The sequence below is a fragment of the Harpia harpyja genome, chromosome 14 (genome assembly GCF_026419915.1).
Source record: "Harpia harpyja isolate bHarHar1 chromosome 14, bHarHar1 primary haplotype, whole genome shotgun sequence".
Taxonomy (NCBI): domain Eukaryota; kingdom Metazoa; phylum Chordata; class Aves; order Accipitriformes; family Accipitridae; genus Harpia; species Harpia harpyja.
Genome location: NC_068953.1, coordinates 36,146,159 through 36,162,544, shown reverse-complemented (window position 1 = coordinate 36,162,544; position 16,386 = coordinate 36,146,159). Strand labels below are relative to the sequence as shown.

Below are 16,386 nucleotides of genomic sequence, written 5' to 3'. Positions count from 1 at the left end.
GGTAGCAAAATACTAAAAAAAATTTGCCTAAAAATTATGCATCTTTAAATCATACACTGAAGGGATTTGGTGAATCTATACCTATGACGGCTTTATGATAGCAATTGTTACCCCTACCAGCACAACAAAACTAAAACATAAATATCAGCCTTGTTTTGCAATGTTAGCTCCCTAACATCTCATTCTGGGTTGGTATTTTACAGCACTTTTCAAAAAAACCAATTTTTAAATGAAAAATTTTACCCAAACCAATTATTCTAAGCACTCAGCCTAAGAATACGGTAAAGGCATGACGTACTGTGCACCTGTCTTGTGAGACTGAGGAAATTGAGAATCCTGCTATAACTGCATTTGCAGACCTGGAGAATAAAAGGTTAATTGGGATACAGCTGATTTAGGAAATGGGAATAAAACTGATGGAAACTGGCCTCAGAGGACAGGCAGACAGATTTAGATATGGGAATTTCTTAACATAGTAAAAAACTCACCATTTATTTGGGAGACAGCACAGTGCTAATACTCGCAACCTCCCTCCCAAAGGGGGTTTAGAAAACAAAACAATGACAAAAAATGTGGAGCTAGATTTTAAAAAATTCTTATTTTTTAGATTAATCTCAAGATTGTGAGGGAACTTAAGTCGTAACAGTGGTGTCAGCAACACTGTAGTTCTTTCACATAGGACATGAACATGAAATATTTGTCTCTCCAGAATAGAGACTCGGTCTCTTTTTTTTCTAAAGCTGTAAATATGTTCACATTCACACAGAATTTTGTTTCACAGCTCAACCAGATCTGACCAGTGGCAACACCAATAAGCCAGACCTGCGCCCTCCTACTGGAGTTAGCAGCTCTACTGATAAAGTTTGTTCACCACCAGGACTGAAGGAGCTATTCGCAGCCAGGCAGCAAGCTCTTCTGATAACTCTGATGGCTCCACAGGGAGCAGAGTCCAACTCGCCTTAGCTGAACGGATCCTTACCATGACATAAGGTGCTCACAAAGGTGAGACTAGTACCGTGGAAAGAGATCTGAAAGGAGATAAAGGGAGTCAAGTCTCCAAAGGACTCAGTGGAGCCTTCCCGAGAGAAAAAGTGGCAAAAAGTGAGTAATTTCTGGTGCAGATAACTAACCTATTAGATAATTTAATGAATTAAAAAGACAAGTAGTTAATATGTACAATAGAAGGGCAGCACAACTGAAACCTTCAAAATGGACATAATAGGTTGCGTATTATCTATATCCTAAAGGGATTACTATATGATTCATACTTCTTTCTACGCTTTAGGCAAGCAACAGAAATGTCTTAACATATACTGATATTTTTCAGAAACTTATTCTTTCCATCCACTCCACCTCATCTATCTGCTACGTTAACTTCCTTAAAAAAACAAAACAAAACAAACAACTTTTATAGCAGCATAAAACACTGCCAACTTCCACAGGAAATTTCTGTCCAACTGAGTGGCATTTAAAGGCAACAAGGAGCAGCAGGGAGATTTTATTCTTCTGCACTTATCTCTCGCTTGCATTCCTATAGGATATAGTGTAGGCAAAGAGCAACGATGTGGCTCTCCTCCCTACCAACAGAGACGGGCATGGGGCAGATGGCAACCCCAGTGGAAATTTTTCCCTACAGCCCTTTCCACACCTATCCCACTCAGTGTTCAGTAGACAAAAAAGCCTCATTTCTCATGGTCTCATCTGAGGGAATTAGTTAACAGTTCCAGGGTTTTGCCGGTTGTTGGGTTTTTTTCCCACTTCTTGGAACGGAGACCAGACAGCACACAGTGCATTCTGAGTTGCCATGTGAGTATGAGCAATGCCCATTTTGTGAGAGTACAGCAATTCTATTTGTTCTGTGGTGTAAGTGTTTTCAAGGTGAGATGGCTGTAGAAGGAACACAGTTTCACAAGTTAAACAGAATTAGTTTAAAAATGAGATACAACAAAAAGGAAAGAATTGTCCCAAAAAGTTTCTAGTGCAAGTTTTGGAGTGGTATAAAAACCAGAAACATTCACTGGATTAAACGACTGACATGCTGCCTTGTATTTACCAAGAGGACAGTGCAATCTGATGGGAAGCATATGTCTGCATCTAGTTTTCTGTATAGAGTCAAGTTTGTGGACTAGTAGCCCAGCTTAAAAAGTGTGGGATCACAGTTCAAATATAAGCAAAGCTGACTCAGCTCTTCACCCCTTTGCAGTAGATGAAGGAAGCTGCAACCCAGCTCACTGAGCACTTTCTGAGGTAAGACCTTTGAAGTGCTTAAAAAGTGCTGTACTTGCCTTCCAAGCCCTACAGCTTTCCTCCGTTCTTTGCACAGGTGTTACACATGCCAGTGTTCCTCAAAGCTCTTGCAAGGTACTCTCTGCTTGATTTCTTTCACCCCCTCTGTGGGGGCACTGGCAAGCAACTGCTTCACGGTTCATGGGTTATGCTCAAAACCATGCAGGTTGAGAAGTGAGGTGGTGCGCTATACTTGAGCAAAGGTTCATGCTGCTGCCCTTGCCCAGCACACATCCTGCCCGAGTTAATTTGTTAATGTTTAGATCAACCTTCTATTGTCAGTCACCACACCCTGGCTGTAGCTTGCTAATAAGGAGATAAAGTCCAGCTTAAACAACACAAAGCATAGAACACAGTTTGGAAAACATGTTAAAGCATAGCACATGCGTGTACATACACTCTAAGCTAAAAGAAAAAAATGAAAACAAAACCAACCCCCAAGAGCAAGCTTAAAAAAAAAAAAAAAATCTGTACTCCAGTTGAGCATGAAAACCATGACTTTCAGCATTGGTTTAAGCACAGTCTTACAAAATATGTGCCACAATGTAGTGAACCCAACTGGGGGTGGGGAGTAGGAAGATGGTTTAATTTAAGCCTTTTGCACCAAAGTCTCTACTAACTTGTACCCTGTTTAGCTGAGCTGAAGTCAAGAACACATGGTTTGGAGCTGTTTGTTGCATTTGCTTGCTTTCTGAGTATTACCATGAAGCTGTAGGCTCCTGTACAAAATGCAGACACTAACTGAAACATCTGAGTTTATGTACTTGCAAGTAGCTACAAAACCAAGTTCTGACACATTCTTCTAACAAAAGATTCTTCCACACAGCCCCCCAAGAGCAACTTAGATGCATGGAGAGGCTCATAGTTTGCATTCAAAGTAAATGCAACAGGCCACACTTGAGGAAACACTACTGTTAGCTACAATGCAAGGTTTTAGGTATTCTTGCCCAGTTTCTGCTCCTTCTGGCCATGCCATAGCCATGCACCTGCACACGGGCCATTACTGTGAGCTGGACCAGGAAACTGATTTGGCATTTCAATCAACAACAACAACAACAAATTATCTTTCTTTCCCTGCACATTTTTTTGTTTTTAAAAAAGCAGGATGGCTCCCCTGATATAGGTCACAGTACAGCTCCAAAAGGAGTTGTCAGCAAAATGGAGAGGGTAGGGCAGTGCACTGTGGGCACAGCCACAGAAACACCACAGTGGAGAAATACTTAAGATCAGAAATACTCCAAGATGATCTGTTGAGCCCTGGCCATTGGCAATATTCAGTTGAAGTAAGCACCCAACGCTTAACAGATTAGGGAAAGGGTGGAAATGAAAAGGGCTTCTGTGTGGTTTTTTTCTCCTCCTGTATCATGCTGGAGCTTTTTACTCTGAGTCTAGTACACATCAGGAAATGGAATTTTGTTTCTTTTGTGCAAAACAGTTATGTACTTATTTCAGTCTAGAAATTAAAATTTTTATACAGTCTAAAGCTCAAATGTAAGTGATGGCTATTAAGGTTCCTACTGGGCAATTCTAAGGAGGTCATGGAGCTATCCAGAAAAAAACAGAGGGAAGAGGAAAAGAGGGAATAATTTGAAATAGAGGAGTAGGGGAAATACATAACCAGACATTACCCCAGAAGCTTCCAAAGAGAAAGGGGAAGTGTGATTTAAGGGTAGCTACATTTAGCTCTTGTGAACTAGACTAGCCAAAGTTCTTTTGTGATTAACACCACTGATATCACCCTGAGGATCAGCATGAACATGACATGATCACTCATCTCTACTAGTGCAAGTCACATTTCTCCAAGAACTGAAACTAGGCTCCGTAGGATCACAACCTGACAGTTCTGACAACCTGCTTTTGTTTTAACCTCTCTGAGAATTTTAACCAGCTCCACACATCTGCCTTTATAAAGTTTTATTGGTCCTGTATGTCAAAAGCATTGCCTTCAGAAGTCCAGCAACCTGCACGTCTGAAGGGAAAACCCCAAAAATCTCCTGCAGCAGAGGTCCCAGCACTTCCTTCACTTGCTTCACTTGAGGTTGAACAAAATTGTTTTTTCTTTTTTCCCCTGTAGTAGGTGAACAGGTTCATTGTGATAAATTAAAATTTCTTTTGATTAAACTGATCCTCCCTAATCCCATTTTTATTTAAGACAAGAGTTTGATAAAGTATTTCTTTATACGGCTTTGTATAGGTGGATAAGGAACACTTCCTTTATTTGTTTAAAAAAATAAAACAATTAGATTTGTCAAAAGATTATGAATGCAGAGATGCCACACAGAAAACAAACAGCAAATTAACATCCTTAACAAGTCAAGTACATTTGATACATATTATTTTAACACTGCAGATTGCCAATTCCATTCATATCTTTAACATTCCGATGCAGTATCCAGAAAAGGAAAGAGGTACAAGAGATAGAGCTTTTTATTTCAAAGAAGGAGGGCCATTGAATTTTGCATCTTTTTTTATGGAGGCATCTACAGCAAAGTTTTTAAATACATCACATTAAAAAACGGAAAAATCCCTCCATCACAGGAAAGGTATTTAGATTGGGAAAAAAAAAAAAATCAGGCATTCAGAAATTAGGAAACGGCAGATTTGAACTTGCTCATGCAGCCATAATTCTATCCCCTTGTGGGATCATCCTGTATGCTGAAATTACACAGAATGCTGTTTGGGGAAAAAAAGAGCATGTAATCATGTAACTAAAAACTGTCTCATTATTCATAAGTATAGCTCATACTTTCCAGAGAGTTTAGACTGGCCAAAAAAGAGAAAAGTGATCTTGTGCACAATCATAATAATCTCTCTGCAAATTGCATCATGATCATTGGTCAAATCTTGAACTTTTCAGTACTGCAAATTTGGACTACAGGACAACACTAGCTTGAAGAAAGCCTTTAGACGAGGACTAGACCAATACAACTCCCAGGAGAGCCCAGTCAAGCCCACCCTCTTCCAAGGAGCTTGCAGATGTGCAGCACATGGTACTTCCAGACAGAAAGAAACAGGAGGAGCTGCTCTGTTTGGGATGGTTATGAAAAGACACCACTCATGCTCCTTCCCTCTGCTATCTCTCTTCACCTAGAAACTGGGGAGAGATGGCAGCGGCTACGTAGCAGATCTACAAACAGGGTTCTGTGACATGAAAACACTCCAGCATGAATATACTTTCAACACATACCAGTGCTGCCCTGACAGCTCCTTTGGGCTCTCATTCCAGTTCATGCTACACAGTACATACTGGCACTGTTGAAGTTCAGTTGTTCTGATACACTACCAACATTTTCCAGAAAAGACACATGTCCAGCAGGTACTGCAGCAATCCACAATGTAGCTAATTCTGAAGATGTCATGGGGCAAAGAAATGGTACTTCTCTGGACTGAGAGCCCTCTGCTTGCCAAATTTTAACACTCTATGGCAAATAAAGGGAGCAATATGGCATCCCAAAAATCTGGAAGAACTGAGTAACTATCAAGGTTACCCAAATAGAAAGTTTGCTCTTAGCTCCTTAATAAGAACATGCATTCATTCAGCAAGAAGATTACTCATTTGATCTCTTACTCTGGCGTAACTCCAAGCTTGCCATTTACCTTACCATTTTGCAAACTGCCCCTATTTAGCTGTAATAAATTGATGATCCCAACAGTTGTTCTCTATAGCTTCCCCATGTGGTTAAAGTGGAAGAAAAAAACCCCACACTACAGGGCTCTTGAGTCCAGAGAATGAACAAAAGAGAGCAATTGCATATTTAAAAGGTCTCTTTACAGATTTTTCTAGTCTTCGAAGTTTGGGCCTGCTTAAAAAGAAGGGAAGCCACATAAGCACGCTTGGTGTTTCATGTGAGCATTAGGCACAAGGCTGCCAGCTTACACTATTTTACTGCACGTCTCAACATCTCCTGCTCTGCTTATGGCTCCAACTGCTGGAGATGGTACTTTCTATTTGAGAAAAAGTAAGGTCATACCTACACATACAAAGCAGCACCCACTTAGACCGGACATGGCTCCTAGCAAGATGATCTGTCTTTACAGCTCAACACAAGAAAACTAACACAGACCATGGGCTTGGATAAATAGCTCCAGCAGGATGCTGTGTTGATCCTGCTTCTGGGCTCACAGTTGGAAAGCTCAGTATTAGTTAGCTTTTGCAATATGCTGCTGCACATGTTGATAGGAACAAGCCTGGCATCAACAGCTCCACTGGACTGAAAACATCTGGTTTTTTCCAGTCTGGGAAACTAAATGACTCTGGGCTCAGTCAGCACATGGTTAAAAGATCATATGGACAAATTTCATAACACAGGCTGAGATTTTTTTGTGCCACAAATTCTGGTTCTAAAAGAGAAAAAAAAAAAAAGCCTACAACTTCCCTTGGATTAAATATTAAATTTGAAACCCAAAGTTGGGTTTGTATTTGCTTGGCTAACAACAATTCCATTTCTGAATTTTAAATGTTTGGGGATGAGTCTAACCTAGCTGAGTCATATTAAGCCAAATTATTACTATTGGAAGCAAATCAAATACCAATTTAGTTTCAAAGAAGTTTGGGTTGCTTGTGTCTGTCAAGAGTCAACTTGGATTTTGCTTCTAGTTCTCTTTTTCTTACTCCCCGGAACTGCAGTGAAAAGCCACTAACCAGAGACTTGCAACCATGTCTCTTGTCTTCAAGCCAAGCAAGATAGGTCCAGCCACTCTTTAGAATAGCAAAGAAAAAATACATATACTTTTCAACATGCTAGAATGCATGGTTTTAGTTGTACATAGATACCTGGCAGGTTGTCTCTGATGAGATTTGAGTTAATCACACATGCACTTAATTTTTGCAGTCTGTTAATGGTTTTTGAGGTAAAAATACAAGTCCATTTGAATCCAACAGCAAAATTTATTTGGACAGAGATGGATTTTCACTCAGGCTTTTAACACTAGCGACAGAGTAACACAAATACTTGAGTCAACCCTCAGTACGATGTAAGTCTCAATTCAGGAGGGTGACACTGTCAATCTGTCTTAGGGGACACTGCCTTAGTCATGTGAAAGTACTAGGGTCACCCCATCTGCCATGAAAATGGTTAAAACTCAATACATTTTAATTTCCATCCACAATATCTGCTGCTCATCTTACTTGGAGGTTAACCTTCTAATACAAGCTTGAGTATCTGACCATACCCTTGAATTAATGCAACTTGAAGATCGCCTTTCAGCCATTAGACTTCAGCCTTAAGACTATTCCTCAAGCTATTAATTTTTATTTTCTTTAGAATCCTGCCTGGGCCTAATAGATTCTGGATTGAAACACCTTTAGAAAATTTTAGAAGTATTCTCTAATTTTCTAGAGGAGCTAATGTCAACCAAAATACAAAAGATTCACAACATGACAATAAGAATGGGTGAAAGTACAGAGAAAACCTCATACGAAATTCTTGGCATTTATTTAATCTCTTGGAGCTGAGGATTTCAATGCATCTTACCAATTATGGCTCTGTGAGGCCCATAAATATTGTATTTCTATGTAAGTAGGAGACCAAGAAGAAAGTTCTTTAGACCAATTCTGTCTCTCACATAATCAGCAATATAGAATCAAAACAAACCTAAGTAGACTGGGACTAAATCCAGTCAAGCTATTAGACAAGTCAAAAACAGCATCTGGAAGTAAAGATTTCATTCTAAGAACCAACTATACTACAAATATATTTTTGAGAAATATCTATGTTCTGTCATTCCTGATAAGTTTTACGGGCAACCTTCCAGACAAAATGCAATAAACTTATATGAAGTTATGGTTTTACTGTGTATCTTAAAAGCAAATATATAATAATTAGCCCACTGTTGTGAAATACATTGCTCTTCTCTCAAACAGTGCTATGCTTTGTACTTTAGCTTTTGGAAACAAATAGCCCAGCTGTTTTGATTGCAAATTTACAAATAGTTGCAGTATTTCATCCTGGTGATGCATACAGGGTAAACCTCACTTGGCAAGAGCAGATAGCTAATAAAATTTTTGAATTCATGTCCTGTCTGGTCCTTCAGAGGGCAGTTATTTCACACAGTGTATGTGGACACAACAGTTGTACTGTTTATGGCTGGGAAAATCTTTCCTGACCAATGGGAGCCTAAAATGCAAGATTTAATTGCCTTATCATAGCATGCAGTATACTGATAGTCATTATTTTAATATACAGCTAGTGCATTTAACTGTATAACCCTGGCTCCCTCAACAGGTGATGGAATGCACTTACTACATACTATAGGCCCAGTTTCTGCTACAAAATACTGATGGTGAGGGACTCAGTCCAAGCTGTGAGAAAGCAGGCCCAGCCCTGACAGTCCTACATACAATCTGGAGGAAACAGCCTGCCCAATGCAGCCATGTTAACTGGCCACTAATTTCCATATGTAGTAGCCAAGTCCTGCACCTTCCCCCCTCACTTCTAATTGAGGTCTGGAAGACAACATCACAGAGGAGACACACATGGCCAGTGTATGTTTGGAGTCTGCCTAGACTGCTGTGAATTGCATAGGTAAGAGAACAATTCTTCCTGGACCTGGAAACAAGATGGGAAGTGCTTGCTTTTTGTCCTGCAGCAAAAAGCAACTACAGTGCAAGGGCTAGCATAATTTTTTTTTTAGAAGTATAAAGGGGAAAAAAAGCAGAAACTTGAACCGTCTCAGCAAAAGTTCATCTACTTGAAGATGTTCCTGCTTATTGCAGGGGAGTTGGACTAGATGACCTTTAAAGGTCCTGTCCAACCCAAACCATTCTATGAAAAGCAGCACAGCAACAAAACACATGGAGAGAGAAAGAATACAATCTGGTTTGACACCTGTTGCAGCTAAATCCCAGGATATGGCCTGGTAAAGAATTCATACAGCAAAAAGCCAACACCCCCAAGGGCTGGTTCAATATAGGACTACAAATGATATATCTTATGAACAATTACACTTTTGCTTCCACCTCATATTGTGCATTTAAAGTAGATATTTTTGAGCTTAAAAAAATAGTATGTTCATTTAAAAATAATAATTTCAGGCACCGTCTGTACCTAAATATATGCTTTGGAACTTTGAAGCTCTAAATTTTCTACTTAGAAAAAACTACCAAAAAAAATTTTGTTGATTTTTTTTTTTTTTGGGTGGAACTTTAAGGTAAGCATTAGGTTTTCAGAACTTTTTTACTAGAGGTAAATGATTCATTAGTTATTTTGTATGGAATACAAGAAGGATTACTGAGGTATGCAAGAGGAGTAGTTTCTGAAAATGTTGAAAAGCATTTGCTCTGCACAGGCACGCAGAATTTTTCTGGCAGGATGAAGCTATTTGCTTATTCATATAAATATGTATTAAAATGCATTCAGCTACTGATCATGTAATATACCACACATGAAAAGTAATAATGCTAAACTGATCTTTTTCCCCCTTCAAGAATACATAACTAACATCACCATCCCTGCCCACCCCTCATCTCTTAAACTCTGCAAGAACAGAGAGGACTGATACTCTTGTCACATCAGTAAATGGAGGGCACCAAAAGCTACTGAATAAATTCCAGAGAAGAGTGCAGGAATAGCCACCCACAAACTCCCTTCGTTTTAAAGTTGAGAACTGTCAGCTTGTGCTCTTCCACTGATAGCGTCAGTATCACAGAGAAACTTGAAATTAAATTCTCAATTGCTAGGGGCTCACAAAGTTTACTCTTCACTAGGAAATTAATCATACTGTGATTTAACACCATGAGCACAGAACTAGTTTTCCCTGTGACACTAACTTGGTGCTACTGCTAACATACTAAGAAATCCACGTTGTAAAGCAATGAGGATGGCACTCTGGGATACAGATTTTAAAATCTACTTCTGTATTCCCTCACAGGCTTCTGTAATACACTTTGAATCAGGGCCTTAAAGACACATGGTAAAACAGAGCACCATCACAGTTGACCATGCTAATCAATTAAGACCCTAGCAGAACATTAGTGAGTGAGAGGCACTGAGCAGTAAGAACTTCGATACGTTAGAGGCAGATAAAATTCATGCTATGGTTCGAACAGAAGTGTTAATGCTGTGATGCTGCTTCAGCTGTTTGGACTTTGGTGCCTGCATGCCACTTCAGGTTTCATAGGACTAGATCATGACTTCCTGGACCACAGTTCTCCCTTCAAGGACAGGGGAAGAGGGGAAGAAGGAGGGGGGAAAAAAAAAAAAGAAAAAAAAAAAAAAAGAGTACTTCCCCACCTTAGAGAAGTTTTGATCATAAACTTAAAGATGTGATAAGTGATAAGATAGAATGATAAAGGAAAGCAACTGATGAATCTTGCAAAATTGCAGAGGAGCCTCACCTCAGAGCTGGTCTTCCTGAAGTAGCACCAAGAACCCCAGAGGTGCTTCACAGCCCAGTGAGGCTTCTGCTGTCACTGACAACACAGCAAGAAAGTACAGGAAACATTGCACAGACAGGGACTCAGCTTCAGCTTCTCTGGCAATTCCCAAAGTAAACTTTTCAATAATTGTTCTACTCAATACTTACCAAATCATAGCAAAATGGGAAGAAACAAATAGCATATAAAAACCTCACACTTATTTTCAACTAAAAGTCATGTATGTTAATTCCTAGGCTGCTCTTTAAATATAGAGCCATAGTTGTTTATTTACAGATGAAAAAAGTTGGGGAGATGAACTAATTGAGAAAAGTTATTCTCATTTAAAATGCCTGGAACTAACTCTGAATCAGACCACAGTTGCTTTTGCCTGTGTATTAAATAATTATAGCAAACTTGTATTAAAGGAGATACAATAATTTTCTGTGAACACTTATACCACACATGACAGTGTCTGCTGCAGAAATGCAGTAAAATGGACAGGTTTATGCAACAGACTCTGCTACCCTGGAGTTCAGCCCAGGGAATATGTGAAGCAGAAAACAGGACAACCCAACCACACTGGCCCACAGAAAAATCTTTGTTATCCTTCAACATTCTGTGCTGTTGCTCCTAAGCATCCACTAGAGCAAGTTAGGGGCATTTTGCCTCTTTTGGCACCACAGAGACAGAAAAGCTTTGGCCGCTACTGCATGACCCAATGTAGCAGTCATCCTGCCACCCTCCACAGCTCTATTTTAGCAGTACCTTATTTAGTACTTCCAAGTCCCATGACCCATATCCAATAAGGAGTTTCTGTCTAATACACTGATCAGATAAAAGGATGCTTTTCAAGCAATGGTTATGCAAGGGATCAATACTACAATGCAAGCCCCAAAACACTAAACAAATGCTAAGTTATAAATAAAACACATTCTTGCTCTTAAACCCGTAACACATACCAGCCACCAGCTTGAAACTGAACTGTGTCTGTTACAGCTGCAAACAAAGACTTTTGTTAAGGTTTATCAAATTCACCTTTATTAAAACTGAAAAAACTTTACCAGAATAGTCATTAACATTTCCAGGAGGTAGGAAACTGAGAAAAATGTGTCCAAAGATAGACAGATGAGAGCAAGGAAGCTATATCTGTATTAGCTTCTGGATTAGAAACACAAAGAGCTGGTCAGATTGTTGGAAATTTTTCAGAAATAGTTTTATATCAACACTGCACTAACTCCTCCAACCCAATCACTATCTGCTAAATAATTTATCAATCTCCAGCCAAAGACTCACCAGCACTTTCAATAAAATTTAAGCAAACTAATGAGTACACACTAACTAAACCCAAAGTCCAAGACCACATAGCAAATAGGTGCCAGAGTCTGGATTAGAACTCATCTTTCTGACTTTTGGTCTGGCACTCAGTTGGTGAAAAATGCCACTTCCCAATAGAAAGAAAAGCCTCCAGTATGATAAGTGTAGGTTAGGTTGTTAGGTTTTTTTAAAATACATATATAAAACCTTCCAAAAATAAAATTAATTTTGTTTTAAAGTCTTGTTTGAATCAGAAATATAAAAATGCAAAATTAATACAAATTCTCCAATGAAACAAGAATACCTGCAAGGAATTAAGATTATACTGACCTCAGGTCAGAGATTTACTGCACTTGACACTGTAAAAACAAGCAGTAGAAATGAGACAAACTGCTGCAAAGACCAATAAGGGGTTTAAAGAGGCAGTATCTTGTGACCGTTCATTTCTAATCTTCATAGCTCCAAAACACTGGTCCTTCATAAAACTGTTATGCTCTTGTGTTGTCTTTCTCACTCTCAATAAACTGATTTCAAACATGATGTTGACAATTGACAGTTCATGACCTGCTGAGTTTACAACATTTGAAAAACACAAGATAGAAAGCTTTCAGATGGTATCAAGCATCTGCACTGGTTGAGAGTTGTCAAAGGCATCCACTGCAAACTTCACTGCAAGATTGAGATGGGAAAGATACCAAGATGACAATCAGAATTCTGTGATTTTTAGGGTCCTAGAAATGAACAGTCTTTCAGAACAAGAAAAACTGGCCCATGCTTTTGTTATTCACATGCTACCTAGAGACACATTAGGTACTTTAGAGGATGTTTTTTTAAAGTCACATAAACCCTGCTCCAAAGTACTTAATCTAATTTAAGACAATGTTTGCAGCAATAAGATCACACAGTTTTGAACAAGTATATACTAAATAGCTTATAAATATAGGTTGGTTTAACAGACCTATCATACGTATTGTGATACTGAATATATGATCTTTTAGGAAAAATTGAAGGATAGATAGCATGAGAAACAGGGAATGCTTCAGGAGAAGAAAACTTCTGTCTTCAATCAAAGATGAACAAGTTTTTGAAACAATATTCCATTAATGCCTTTTTTTTTTTAATACACATTACCCTTCTTTAACATCTGGTAATAAAGAAACACTCTTCTATTAAGCACAACACAGACAGGTGTCCAAACCAAGCATAATGAACTTCAGAGAATACTCAGAGAGAAGCAGTGTTAGGCAGCATCCAAAGGCTAGAAAAATAATCAGCCAAGTACAGGCAGGCCAAAACACTGTGCACCCTCACCCAAGAGCAGAACACTTGTGATTCCTATGGGACTAAGACAATGAGTTTGGATCAGTTCAGGCAGCTGTACACTTTTAAAGCATTTTACCACTAACTTGTGCGCTGCTGCAGATGGCAGAGCAAGCACACATTTATAGGGCAGAACTAATTTCTCCTACTTTCAACAAGAGCATGCTCCATTTCAAAAGTCCCAAGAAATACCCATGCTATAGTGCGATACATAATTGTAACACGCATCAAACTTTCACCCATATAAGAAGCGAACCCATTTGTTTTCCACTAAATTACTATGCCTCCCTTTGTTCTTGTAAAAAAAAAAAAAAAAAAAAAAGGTAAAACATGAGCCATAAAAATTAAAAACGCACACACATTTTTTTCCCCTCTCTGCTTTTAGAGGAAATGGCTTACTGAAAGAAAAGATTGCTTTACTCTTTCCAGGCCAATAGTTTTCCTCTTCGGATTAGAGAGAAGGATTATAGCAGCTCACGCTGAGCTAGCACTGCTGCAGCTGGACTTTGATACTAGTTGCCAGGCTGCCTAGTTTAAAGCTAACTCAGGTATAGCTGTACAAACTGCAGTCTGCAATGCAGCAGCAAATTAAATAGTTAACTCAAACCAAAATCCTCTTTCCCTACTTACTGAAAAACAGCAGCTGACAAACTATAGATTTGGTATTCTTTCCCACGCAATAAGATTTGCTGCAAGTATCTAAAAATAAACTTCATGCTGACAGCCCAAGGAACCAATCAATGAAAGTTCAAGAGGTGCATTTTACAGTCCAGATGTTCTCAAACTGTGCTCCATCAACAACTTAAAGATGGTTGGTCACATTATGCTGACTTTTCTCCCCGCTTTGCTGTACCAGTTTATGTCCAAAAGATGAAAAGTACATCTACAATTCTTAAAATATTTCTCCTTAAACTTTTTCTCCTTTTGCTACAGTTAGCAGAAAAATATCACAGCAAATCAATGGGATGAGAGGTTGTCCCAGAGACAACTTGGTGTAAAGCATGAATCAAACTTGAACCTCTGCAGCAGGATGACCTTAATAAGCAATGAAAGCATGAAAATTACAGGATCTAGATGTACATACATATACTCTAGATAATGACAAAAATTCCACAAGGCAAACATGCTTCTCCTAACCTGACCTACACACTTTTTCAGTGGATATGGTGTCGAAACTTGTGCAAAAGATCTTACTTGCTTATTTAAGGAAAAACCTGATAGGATTTTCTAGGCAAATGGATTGCAACAGTAAACTGTTGCTAGATCTTAACTTATTAAATACTCATGCCTGAAAGGTTTCCTCCAACACTTCAGTTATAAACTATTATAAAAATGCAAAACTATATCTTAGGGAAAAGATAAGAACTAGTTTAAACATGCATTTATCTATGCACTAAAACAAACACAAAACTATTGAAACAGACAAAAATCTAAGCTTGGATACAACACTGTCATATGCCTTGTATAGGGGATACACATACTCTAGCTATGGACATACCCATATCTTCATCCATCTTTTCATTTGGATGTTAAATTAACAATTACCAACTGGAATGCCATTGACACCAAACGCCATGATAGGCGAGAAAGGGAGCAGCTAGATCCAGCGTGTAGATTCAGTAGCCATTGCTACACAGATCTCTCCTTGCTTAAATCACAAGAATCCTTATAGTTCAGTCCTTTGGGGGTGAAAGGAAGATACGCTTAGCCTGATATGAGGAAAGTCATGAGAAATTAAGTACCATGTAGCTTCATTGCCCATAGTAGAGAATTGAAAAACAGGTCACATACGGTACCTTTCTATATAATTTTTTATTTTGATCTTGCCTTGCAAGTCTTTTCTTCCTCCTTGCCTTGCAAAGGCACATACCTCTCATAGGAGCGCAAATCTGCAAGCATCCCCAGAGCAGCGTCTGAGGCTGTTTTGCTGCATTTCCCAGAAAGCAGCCTTAGTTTTGCCAAGTCAAAAGAATCACTGATCCATCATCTTTGCTACATGTTATAAAGCAGAGGACTAAAGCAAAGTTCAAACGTTCAGCGTTTTTCCTTGGAAAAGTGCTCTGCCACTTCAAGTCTGCTCCATCTTTCCTTCCCTAAATAGGAGAACTTTCGCCCTTGGTTTCACGTCTCTGCTCCAGCCACAGGGCTGCCTGATGGTAGCAGAACATGCATTACATTCTGCTTTTTTCAGTCCTAAATAATCCAGACAAACTTCCTGCTCTTATTAAAACACTGGTATACATTTGGATTTTTCCTTGAACACCAACAATTCAAACTCATCCCCATCATTTCACTTCATTTTCGAGTAACCATTTTTAATGTAAACCACAGCATTCTATCTGTGTACTCAATTTCTGGAGAGAACAAGAGTTTGTTTTCACCTAGACATTCATGTCTTCGCAGCACGATTCAACAGCTTCACGTACAGACCACTACACCAGCATTTCAGACAATATTCTGCTAGCAGAGTCCCTTACAGACATGCAACCAAATAGCCCAAGTCATAACTATTGCTGTGGCTAAATATGGGGTTAAGTGAGAAGTGGGGAAGTGATTTCCTTAGCTCACCATCAGTTTTGTTGTCTGAAGCGTTACCAAGATCATGGACACTGCCTTCTTTGTCCCTATTTTTCACATGTCTTTTGGCAGCTATATACAGCAAGACAGATTCCTTTATGTATGATAAATGCTACAATCACTGCCATCTCCTTAGGGAAGGCAAATAGTGCTGATCACAGCTCAAATGGGTATATAGCTCATACTGAAAATACAACTTCTCTACTGCAAGGCAGACTGATCTTCTGCAGGCTAGAGAGTCACAGATACAGAACATATGTTTTGATTAACTGAGTATGCTGCACTTGATACAATAAAACCATTACTTTGAGTGGGTTTGATCACTTTTGTCATCCTTTAAGGCAGCAATTTTATCACCTTATTGCTTTTCTTTTAAACTCCAGCTTGGGAAAAAGAAAATCAGATGTTTGTCTTAAGCAGGATGAAATCTAGAGGAAAAAGGTCTGTTCATCATCACCTGTTCCCCAGCCCTCCTAAAACAAGAGTACTGAAGCAACTGGGGATTTTATCAAGCTGATAGTTACCTCCAAGCA

General features: G+C 39.0%; 2 protein-coding genes across 6 annotated transcripts in view; both read right to left on the bottom strand.

Annotated features, from left to right (window-relative positions):
• The window catches only part of FBXO22 (F-box protein 22), a 183,062-nt gene that overhangs the window by 118,070 nt on the left and 48,606 nt on the right, over positions 1-16,386 (bottom strand). The window lies entirely within an intron of this gene.
• The window catches only part of TMEM266 (transmembrane protein 266), a 91,301-nt gene that overhangs the window by 64,354 nt on the left and 10,561 nt on the right, over positions 1-16,386 (bottom strand). For 2 of the 5 annotated variants that reach the window (XM_052807640.1, XM_052807639.1), the window contains one exon: positions 872-1,028. The exons of 2 other annotated variants lie outside the window; for them this stretch is intronic. The gene's annotated coding sequence lies outside the window, so the exon portion shown is untranslated. Of the gene's footprint in view, positions 1-871; positions 1,029-10,621; positions 10,706-16,386 lie in introns of those variants that run through there. One more of the 5 variants, XM_052807641.1, reaches the window with a different exon arrangement.